At 40.2% G+C, this 12,037-nt stretch overlaps 1 non-coding gene and 1 pseudogene across 2 annotated transcripts; one reads left to right on the forward strand and one right to left on the reverse strand.

Moving 5' to 3' along the window:
- Positions 1-3,013: 3,013 nt before the first annotated feature.
- On the reverse strand, positions 3,014-10,811 carry LOC147360794 (aldo-keto reductase family 1 member C4-like; annotated as a pseudogene). The gene is made up of 6 exons (XR_015138736.1): positions 10,692-10,811; positions 7,486-7,653; positions 7,082-7,198; positions 5,213-5,334; positions 4,303-4,412; positions 3,014-3,433 (listed from the first exon to the last, which is right to left on the reverse strand). The product of XR_015138736.1 is annotated as an aldo-keto reductase family 1 member C4-like (transcript).
- Positions 9,157-9,228, forward strand: TRNAS-GGA (transfer RNA serine (anticodon GGA)). Its single transcript has one exon. It is a non-coding gene; the product is annotated as a tRNA-Ser (tRNA).
- Positions 10,812-12,037: the final 1,226 nt, after the last annotated feature.

Here is a 12,037-nt window from a genome sequence, read left to right on the forward strand (position 1 = left end):
GTAAATAGGCAGCTGGAATCCCATGTCAGTGACTAAATCAAAGTCAAGAAGGTAGAGGCTCCCCAGGGGATGGACCCCTGATGGACAAATACAACAATGGTGTGAGTCTTGACTCAAGAAACCAGAGAGACCCAGATGATCTTACCTGAGTGTGTCCTGCTAAGCAGTCACTCACTGGAGGGTCAGTTAAGCTCAAGATCTACTTGTAATTCAGTTTTGTGAGATAACAAGGATGAGGACATGGAGTTGTAATAGGGAAGAAAGGACAATGAAGAGATTAATTTGAAAGAAATGGATAGTGTCTTGGTGAATAAATTCATATTAGGGAGAATGTCCCCAGACACTTAGGGGACAGGCTGGGGCAGGCCCATGTGACATCGTAGCACTAATGGATGTTGGCCTTTCTAGGACCCTCCTCCATAAAAACATCCACATACATTTTATAGTTGTGTTGGGGTTAACATGATTGCAGGCTTTCTAGGTGGCTCAGTGGTAAAGGATCCATCCATCTGCAAAGCAGGAGACATGGGTTTGATCCCTGGGGGGCAAGATCCCCTGGAGAGGGAAATGGTAACTCACTTCAGTATTCTTGCCTGGGAAATCCCAGGGACAGAAGAGCCTGGTGGGCTATAGTCCATGAAGTACCAAGAGTTGGAAACAAGTGAGTGACTAAAAACAACAACAAAACTTGAATGCAATTCATGATGGATTCATTATTATAGTTATTATTAATACAATAATCTTCCTCTGGTTTAAAAAGAAATAAAGATTACACATGTTCAAAGAACACTGAAAGAATACTGAGCTCAGGCACTGTGCCCTCTGTGTCTACTGGGTCCCTCAAACCTAAGAGGAGGTACACCAGGCACAGGGATTAGGGTACAAAGTAGTGAAATCACCATGATGTCAACCAGGGGATTTTACTGATAGGCTGTCCTGAGCCCCTATCACATTTCTGTTGGTGAGAAATGGAGCCCTGGAGGAAACCTCTGGTCTGAGGTCTGTAGAAAACCCCTGGTAGATTCTTAAGCTGGAAATCAGAACTGGCTTCCTAGAATTAAGCTTTTAAAAAGCTTAGTTCCCCTGCTGACCTGCCTGCTACAGAAAACAGTGTATGTGTGAAACACCTGCAAGTCACTGAGGGTAGAAATTCATAATATCTCATATTTCTGTTGATGCCATCAATCGCCTTCATGTCTTCTGGAGTCAGTTCAAAGTCAAACACCTCCCCCAAGGAGCTGGCCTCCCCCTGGGGACTGGAGGACTTTCCAGCTGGATGGAGACAAGAAGAGGGGACAGGGAAGCCATGTCTGTCCTCAGCTTCCAGGTGAGCAACCTAGGACCCTCTGCTGAGTTCTCACCTCTCCTTCCCACACCTTCTCCTTCTCAGTCCACCTCAAAAAGATTACAGCGCATCAGTTGCTTATCTTTCTAAGTGAATTACTTGAGACAAAAAACGAAAAATCTAAACTCGTTTTTTTCCAAACACACTGCTTTAGACACTCCTGACTCGATAATGAACCTGAGCTGGCGTTTGACTGATTGCCTCTCCCCAACACGCCCTAAGGGTGACAGCATTCAGCTGAAGCAGTTTGGGGAGGAGACTCCCCTTGAAAGCCTGTTCAGGAATCTGATATCAAACTACTCATTATCTATGAAGAAATCTAACAAAAACTATATAAATGCCTTTGTGGACAAAGCTATGAAAAGTACTTAAACATTAAGGAACAACAAATTATTAAAAATTCACATCATAATAATGAAATGAAAAGCTCAATTTTATAAAGAAATTAATTTTCTCCAAAGTGATCTCGTGTTTCAATGCAACATGAACCAAAGACTTAAACACATATTCTCTTGTGGAAGTCAGTATAGTGATACTAATATTAAATGAGAGAAGAGCTAGTCAAAAGCAGTTAAGACATCCTTAAAATAGAAGAACATACCATACTGAAAAGCAAGACTTATTTTCGCTTTAGTAACACAGTACAGAAAGCTGAGTAGTTAAATAGAAAGGAGTGGGCAGAAATGTACTTATGGACACTTTATATATGACAGAATTGACAATGAAAATCTGTGGGAAATATGGGCACTTGCTGTTATTCAGTCGCTCAGTGTGTCCAACTCTTTGCGACCCCAAAGGAAGAGATATTCCCCCACTCACTGACTGGCAATCTTATGACAGTGCTGAGATGGAGACTTATTCTAGCCAATTGTATATGAAAAACTATACAGAGAGGTGTTCAGCATCCTCTGACAAGAGCCACATCCACCTGCTAAAGCAGAACTGCCAAGCTGCTCTGCACTGAAAATGCACAAGAGAGCCCAGCCAAGAGGGCTGAGTGCAGGCTGTTTGCCAAACCACAGAATCAAGAGATGCAGAAGTGATCTCTGCATTAAATCCTGAAACTGGAGAGAGTTTCCTCTACAGCTATGGCTAAAGTACAATAATAGTCTCCTACACAGAAGTCAAAAGAGAAACAGCATAGCTAAAGTGAACAAAGTCTTGAAGAGAAATTTCTCAAAGACAGCAACTCAAAAATATTAAATGTGTGAAGATAAAATATATTAGTACTCAGGGAAATACAAAATATAACCATAATGATTAGGAGGTTAAAGAATGCTGCCATAATTTTTGAGTCCCCAAATTTACATGTTGATGGTGTTATAAATAGAAACTTTGGGGGTGATTAGATCATGATGGCAGAGCCCTCATGGATGAGATTTCAACAATATCATACTCATAAAGGACATGTTGGACAGAGCTGTTGTCCACTCCACCATGTTAAGATACAAGGGAAGCCTGTGACCTAGAGGAGAGCTCTCACCTGATCACACGGGCATCCTGACCTCAGACCTCCAGCTTCAGAACTGTGTGAAACAAATTTAGTATTTTTCCCAGCCACTCAATCTGTAGTATTTTGTTACAGTAGTTCAAACAGTCTTTAAAAACCACATAATGAAATTTTATCAATTGAGAACAGAGAAAATAAAATATCATTTACATGAGGTAACAGAATAAATTGTTTATATAACTCTGAAACTAAGATCTCTATTTTCTGTCCAACCTTAACCCTATCTAGCCATACTGTCTCTCCTGTTGCCAAATCTGGAGGAGAAAACCATCAGGAATATACACAAGGTATTCATGTACAGGGAAGAACAAATAACTTGTCTTGACTCAAGTATAGTCTTGAGAGCTAGACAAAGAATGACCCTTAGGAAAGATATTCCTTACAAGCCCTCTGCCCAGAGCCCTGCTCATCACCTGTATGTTCTCATTGATCCACTTCTTATTGTTACCCTTGGCCAGAACCACAACCCCACGTTGTATCTGGTTGCAAAGGACAACCAGAGTGGCGTTTTCCTGTGCTTTTTGGTAATGGCACAAAGAACTGGTTCCTCCAAGAGAACGGGCAGGTCCAAGTTCACCCTGGAAGGAAATCCAGAAATGCCAAAGAGCTGAGACTGAATACTCAGTTTGTAGGTAGGCTTCCCATACAGACTAAATAGGTAGACTCTAAACCAGAGCTTCTGAAAGTGTGGTCCAAGGACTGGCATCATCACTATCAACTAGGATGTAGTAATAAATATAAATTCCATGGCTGAGCTGAAGACAAACTGAACAGAACTTCAACTGTGTCACCTCCCAGTCTGTGTTTACAAAGCTCTGCAGGTGACTCAGATGCATTATTGGGTAGAGACCAGATTGCCAAATTTCGTATATTCTCTTTAATTCTCAGGGATTGCTTTTCTTCTAAAATCAAGGGCATGAATAGAAAAACAGATGGAAAAGACCAGGAATTGTTTTAAAATTTAGCTTTTCAAAGTATTTATAAAAATTGAGTAGTCTCAAAATAAGAGACATTTATTTTATCATTATATTTCTATAGATGTCAAAGAAATGCTTTAAATTGAAATTTTTTATAACATGATAGACATAGGAGTTACATATTATTATCCCAATTTTAGATATGAGATAAGTGAGGATTGCAATATATATTTTTAGAAATATGTTCATTAGTCAATAAGTAAATCATGACATAAGCTTGTGTCTCTGGCCTCAACTGGGGGACTCTATATAGATTTCAATGCAGACATTTGTTATTGATAAGTTGACAATCTAATACAACATAGAAAAAATGGCTGTGTAAAGGGAAGATAAAAAAGAAGGATTCATTCCATCCCTCCCCTCTCTTGCCTCTGCCTATGAGAGTTATCAGAGTACTGTATAATTTAAAATATTTCATCAAAAATTGAATTTTATGGAAACTCCCAGGTGTCTTCAATAGGATTCAATACCATTCTTTTACTCGTTGGGATCTCAGAGCACCACAGGCAACAAGAACAATTCCATGTGACTTGCAGAAATCCAACAGTTTGCTCTAGTTGAGATAAGGGTGACATTCCACCTGTAGAACACCCACAGAGAAGAATGTCAGATTATATTCAAAGGCAATATTAATATAACAGAGAAAGACAAAAAGATTTCAAAGGCTAAAGACTACATCATTAAATGTAAATTGGAAATGTCAACATCAACAGGGAAATAGAGAAAAGTGTATTTATACAGTTAATTTTATGATAGACATGTATGGCAGAACCAGTGCAAGATTGAACAATCAAAAGCTGGGCTCTACATTTGAGTAGATGTTCCTGAGTAAATGTTCATAGATTGTTAGTATCACCTTAAGCTTTTAACTTCACCCTCTAAACTGGATGATTTTCATTACCTGCAACACATTTTTCTGAACTGTGCTCCCTGTTTAAGACTCCTAAATGCTGAGACACCAAGACCAAGAATTCAGACATCAGAACCCCACACAAACTCTTAACACCCATCTCAGCTGATTTGTTACTTTATTAATTTACTTCTGATTCCATGTTTTCCTCATCTTCCTTCCTGTATGCAGATTGCTCCAGGGCACTTTCCCCTCCATCTGGTCATCCTTTCATCTCAAGGAAACGCCTCCTTCCTCTAGTTCTGGGTTCTACCCACAGTTTAGAAGGAAAGCATCCCACTTTTCCACCCAGAATTTTGTAAACAGAGATACTGTTATAGATTCTATTCACACCACCATAGAGGCCCTACTCTCTAGAATCATCTATCTACAAAGGTCAGATGAACAGGAGGGGAGGATAGACAGACATCTGGCTCCAGGGCAAGAAGGAGGTTCTGAAGAGCATGAGGGAGAGGAGCCGAGCTGCTCACCTGGTTGCAGACAGACTTGTACTTGAGTCTCAGCTTGTTCAGGATCTTCTCCAGCTGCTTGTGGTTGCAGTTGGACACCCCAATGGACTTGGTCAGCCTGTATCCTTACACATCTCCAAGACCTGAGAGGGAGGGGTGGTGGACAGTCACATGGAATGGGCAATAGAACAAGAATTAATGCTGAAAAACATCAGTAATCACACTCATTCATCAAGAATTACCCTTGACTATCAAGAAGAAAAATCGGGAAGAAGGTCATGATATAAAAAGAAAAACTACTGCCCCACCTTAGAAAAACTCCTGAGAAGTCATATCACATAGAAGGAAAAAGATGGCTGTCTACACTGTCCCAAATTCTCTTCCTCCGTTCCTCTCTGTGAACATCTCAGCAATGGTTTCCTCCACACAACTCCAGCATCCATTCCCTTAGATTCATGAGCTTCTGAGTCTGATGGTCCACAGCCCATTCTCACAGGTGGAAGAAATGAAGGAGGTTCCCCCTCTGCTGACTCCTCCCCTGGTTCTCACCTCCCTGGAATCACCTCCCACATACGAGAGAGATCCACTGAGTCAAATATCAGTTTTCCATTTTCATCTTTTGGAAATAATTCCTCCCCTGGCTGGAATAGAAGCAGTCATTTATGTCACAAAATAATTTATCTGCATTTAGCCAGGTTGCCAGGCACCAGGGATCAAACCTCCATCAGGTAGGTTTACAAATTTCTAAATACCAGTGTTTGCAAAGTGATTTGCATATATGGAGTTGTCAGCAATACCTTTAGGAAGGAGGCTTACTCCAATCTCTTACACTCAATATACATTGTAATAAATACAATTTTTCTAGGTCCTAAAAGGGACTCACAGTGACTTCTCTGTATTTTGTCTGCTTCTTGTACTTGCCTATTTTGAAATGCCTTTTTGGGCTGGAAATGGCAGTAAGTTACATGACATAATTTCCAGAATAAAAATTGCAGTCTTCATATGGCTAGATATCAGAAATTCTTTTCCCTCTGAGCATCAGGTGCCCTAGGGCAGACATGTGAATTGCAAGGCTATCTTTAGGTGGATATGGGATGTGGACGATCCAGACATGCTCTCAAATATTCATGACCATGAGCCTTGAACTGCCCCAGGGTCATATTTGCCACCAATGCAAAATGTTTAGTAAAAAATAAACTAAATCATGAGTAGTGTCCTGATAAGGGATAGAAGAAAGGAGACATTTCTGAACACTGCTGCAAATCCTCAAAACTCTCTGTGTCTGGGACTTGCCATCTACATAGTCCACTAAGCGATTTTGCATTAGGTGGCTTGAGTTTATTTCTGTAACTTGAAATCAAGAGTTCTAAGTAAACCATGCTTAATGGCTAAGTGCAGTCTACAAACCTCATCGTGAAGACAGGCAAGAGTGTAAGCAATGTCTCCCAACTTCCTATACAGTTAAGAGATTTGACTCACCCAGAGGAAGCACCACCAAATCTGCTCAACTTGAAAGAGTAAAAGACAAGATTAACTCATAATGTTCAATGTAAGGCAGTGTCAACCTCACCATGGCTGCACCAAACTCTTGGTTCATGAATTTCACAGACACTCAGGAGTCATATCCAGGACTTTGTTCAGAACTGGCTGATTTCTATTTCCTTTAATTTTTCAAGCAGAGCCTCAGATTATTACTGCCTTTCTATGGGATCCATGTAAGGGATTCAAAACTCAGTAAAAAGATGATCACAAATAATTATTTGGGGGATTCTACTCTAGTGCAATCGTCCCTTCAACCTACTAAGACAAATCTTTATTCAACCATCCCTGCAAGTTGATACACATTCTAACACTAGATATAACATTGATGTGATCACACAAATTTCTAACCTTCAGAGCCACTGGAAAATTAATAATATAGAGATCGATGTAGTCCAGTTGAAGATTTTTTGGTGACTTTTCCAAGGCTGGTTGGACCAACTCTGGTTGAAGGGAAGTTAACCAAAGCTGTAGAGGTTAAAGAATGAAAGTTGATTAATAATAAACTAGGTAAATTTTTTTTTTTTTTTGTCTTACTGCATGGTTTGTGAGATATTACTTCCCCGACCAAGGATGGAATCCTGGCTCATGGCAGTAAAGCACCAAGTCTTAAGCACTGAACCACCAGGGAACTCTAATACTTTAGGAATATACCAATAAGCATAGTTCAGCAAACAACTCCTAACCAAAGGACCCTATTATGTAATTGTCAAAAGTGATTGGCACAATCACTTGCACACGTGCACACACAGTACCTTTGAAGTGCAGAATATGTCTTCTCTCTTCACAGTGCCATCTTCAAGCTTGCTTTGAATGACCTGGCCAATCTCCTATTCATTTTGGTAGGCATGAGCACAGTCAATATGGTGGAACCCAACCTCTATAGCGAATGGGGTGAATTCCAGAGCATCCCTCTTAGCAACCTACATAAGCAACAAAGGTAGAAGTTGAATATCCACATAAGATATTGCTAGACACAAGCTTTGATCTTCCCAAGAATCAACTTTTTTCTGTGTCTTTGATTAGTTCTGTATGTGTAGTAATGAACCCATGACAGTTTCCCTTAACATTCCTAATAAGTAATTAAATGAACACTACCCAGGAACCCTTCAACTTCAGGTGATCAGTGGCTGGATTGCTGGTATCAGAGGATGGCAAAACCACCTTTAGGTTCAGTGACTTGATGAAAGAACTCAAAGGACTCAACAAAATGTTGTAGTCATTAATATGATTTATAATGTGAGGTGTTTGAAGCAAAATGATCAAAGTTACAAGGTGCCTAGTAAAAGTATCAAGAACCAAGGTAAAAGATTCTGAGACTTCTACCTAGCAGTGAAGCCACACAGAATACACCCCCCAAAAAAACGACTGTATCTTTTCAAGGTGTACAATGTGATATTCTCATATAAGTTATTCTTGTTATTTACTTGCTTAGTCGTGTCTGACTGTTTGCAACCCCGTGGACAGCAGCACTCCGGTTTCCCTGTTCTTCACCATCTCCCAGAGTTTGCTCAAACTCATGTCCATCGAGAGAGTAATGCCATCAAACCTTCTCATCCTCTGTCCCCTCCTTCTCCTCTTGCTCTAAATCTTTCCCAGAATCAGGGTGTTTTCCCATGAGTTATCACTAGCATCAGGTAGCCAAAGTATTGGAGCTTCAGCTTTAGCATCAGTCATTCCAAGGAATATTCAGGGTTGATTTTCTCAAGGATTGACTAGTTTGATCTGCTGGCTGTCCAAGGGACTCTCAAGAGTCTTCTCCAACATCACTGTTCAAATGCATCAGTTCTTTGGTGCACAGCCTTCTTTATGGTCCAGTACTTACGTTCATACACAAACATGACTACTGGAAAAACCATAGCTTTGACAATATGGACCTCTGTGGGCAAAGTAATGTCTCTGCTTTTTAATACACTGTCCAAGTTTGTTATAGCTTTTCTCCCAAGGAGTAAGTGTCTTTTAATTTCCTGGCTAAAACCATTCACATTAATTTTGGAGACCAAAAAAAAAAAAGAGTCTGTCACTGTTTCCATTGTTTCCCCATCTATTTGCCATAAAGTTATGGGACAGGATGCCATAATCATAGTTTTTCAATGTAAGCCAGGTTTTTCACTTTCCACTTTCATCTTCATCAAGAAGCTGTTTAATTTCTCTTCACTTCTGCCATTATGGTGGTGTCATCTGCACATCTGAGGTTATTGATATTTTTCACGGCAATCTTGATTCCAGCTTGAGTTTCATCCAGCCTGGCATTTCTCTGGATTGTACTTACTCATGTAAGTATCCACTCTTAATAATTACCACAAGCAAGCTAGTAAACAGAAGCACTACCTCACATAGCTACCTTTTGGAGGTGCTTGTAAGAAGATTTATATCTAGTCTCTACAAAATCTGAAGATATAACCCATAATTTTTAACTATGGGCTTCCCTGGTGGCTCAGAGGTTAAAGCGTCTGCCTGGAATGCAGGAGACCCGGGTTCAATCCCTGGGTTGGGAAGATGCCCTGGAGAAGGCAATGGCAACCCACTCCAGTACTCTTGCCTGGAGAATCCCATGGAGGGAGGAGCCTGGTAGGCTACAGTCCATAGGGTCGCAATGAGTTGGACACAACTGAGCGACTTCACTTTCACTTTCAAACTTGCTGTACATCAGGTCTCCAGAATTATGCATCCTATAACTGAAGGTCTGTACCCTTGACTAACATCTTTCCATTTTTCCCAGTCTTGTCATCAGCCTCTGCTCACAATACCTCTACTCTCTCTTCTACAAGTACCACTATTTAGGATTCCACCTACAAGGATATCATGCAGTATTTGTCTTTCTATTTCTGGCTTACTTAGCTTAATGTTCTCCCAGTTATTCTGTGTGATTGCAAATGGGTAACTTTGTCTTCAGTGCTCAATAATATTCCATTTCTTTTTATGTGATTCAAAATCTTTCCCATTTCAAGGAGGTAGATAATTGGTATAACACAGTTCTGCTGGATCTAGTTCTGGTTTTTCTTAAATGCACGGACATTTGGGAATGGGCTTCCCTGGTGGCTCAGATGGTACAGAATCTGCCTGCAATGCAGGGGACCTGGGTTCAATCCCTGGGTTGGGAAGATGCCCTGGAGAAGGGGAAGGCTACCCACTCCAGTATTCTGGCCTGGAGAATTCCATGGACTGTACAGTCCATGGGGTTGCAAAGAGTCGGACATGACTGAGTGACATTCACTTTTGGGGATGTACCTGGGAATGAGCCCATGAGCTTCAGTAACAGCCCTTTCACTTTCCTCCCCTCAACCCAGTGTGCTCTACGAAGTAAACAAATTCTGTCTTCTATCAGCAAAATGTCTCTTAATAATTTTTCCATTTTAAAAATTAGAATAGTGAGCCTCAAAGTATAAGTCCAGTCCCTTGTCACATCTATTCTAAGCGCAAGATAGAAAACTTTCTAGCTTCCAGTCTAGAGACTTGTCCACTAGCCCCTATTTGACCAAGCACTGCAGACCATACTTTAATAAAAACACATTACAAAACCCCAGGATACATCACAAAATCTGGCCTGTAAGATTGCATCTTATCCCCTCTAGTGATACTATGGTTCCCATCAGAAGAAGTTTCCAAGCAGAAACAGAAGCACAAGGCAAAAAGCATCTGGAGTGTTTCTTGCCTGGCACCAAGCAGGTATCCCACAGTAGAAAAGCAATTCTCTTCCATTAATTTTCAGTCATCTCATCTTCAGGACCTTCCACTTCAAATACTTCTCTGGGTCCTGTATTATTGGAAGCAGGAAAGAGCTCTTGAACTAATAAAATGTACAGAGAAAACTTGCAACTGCAGTCACCCACAAAGGAAAGCAGCTGACAGTCAGTGATCTTGACAGCCGAGTCTCACCTCTTCTGCCAAGCTGGAAAAGAGACAGAAACTGGAGGGGAACCCAGACCCAGAGTAATCTACAGGGAGCACAGTTTCATACCCTGATGCAGAGTGAAGACTGAATGCTCTCTCCTCTTTCCTAGGGCATGGTGCTGGCCCGGTAAGTGGAATGATGTGATCCTCCCAGAGTTGCACAGGAACTCAGTGCTTGACAACCCAAGTCTCTTTCACTCATGTTACATCCACTACTATTTATATCTTGACCCACAACTACCCAGGTTACTTCTGGAGGTGTATAGGTTCCAAATCCCAGGACAGGAATGAAGTGGCCGTCATTAAGTTTCACTCTCTGGCTTTTGGGATCCATTGCCTATTTCTCCTTGGAGTAAGCAGACTGATGTTTTCCTTCTTCCTTCACAGGTTAGGAATAACAGGAAGGTAACACCCCAGCTGCACCATCCAATGTTAGCAGATATATTGCAGGAGGAGCATGATTAAACCAGTGCCCATTGAGTAAGAACAGGATTGAAATCAGTTAGCTTGTTTGCTTTTTTTTTTTGCAGTAGAACATTATTATATAATGATGATATGAGCTGAACAGTTATTGACCATATTTTAGACTAGAAACTTCCACAAGAGCAATATTTTTTATTTTTCTATTAAAAAGCCAATCTCGATCAAACATCAGTTGAAACAACAGTCTACAGTACAAACATACACACATACACAAATCACACAATCTCAAAGCATTTATAAGCATTTTTGAAAATGTAATCCCTTTATAAAGAATCAAAACTTCAAATGAAAATAAATTTGCCTTTTTACATTTTCCACTAGCAAAATTATTATGCTTTACGGACCTGACTAGTGAAATCCTGAATATGATATGGAAACCAGAAATTTTGGCAAAGAGCTTATTGGAAGTTAATTATTAATAGTTTTAGGATATCCTGTGCAGTGTGCAAAGAGACTCTAGTGTTTATACATTGTACTTAGTTATATAACTCTAATAGTACTCTCATAATGTAACTGACACATATTTTACATAATTTACTAACTGTTCACATTGTTCATAAAAGAAAAACCTATAAACAAAATACAACAAATTTGGAAATAGTAATGGAAATTGTGATGCACTTATAGACGGGGATATTGTAAAGACAAATAAAATTTAACATGTTCAGCAATGTCAGCAAAATGGTGAGATGGGAGGACTGAAGTCTCCCGTGGAAAGACAAGAAAAGAAAGAGAAGGCAGCTGAAAAACCTCATAGGAGCTCTGTAAAACAGTCAAACAAAGATCTATAGCACAAAAAGTGAACAGGCAACTAGGAAAAATCCAGAACAGAATGACAAAAAAATTTCATTGTGTATTATTCACCTGTACCCTCATCCTACCTGGGCAGTGCAGTCTTGATCAGTTCCAGTTGCCTCCCTCAAACCAGAA

This window comes from Bos grunniens, chromosome 13 (assembly GCF_055505025.1).
Source record: "Bos grunniens cultivar Pamir isolate PY7600 chromosome 13, Bosgru_T2T1.0, whole genome shotgun sequence".
Taxonomy (NCBI): domain Eukaryota; kingdom Metazoa; phylum Chordata; class Mammalia; order Artiodactyla; family Bovidae; genus Bos; species Bos grunniens.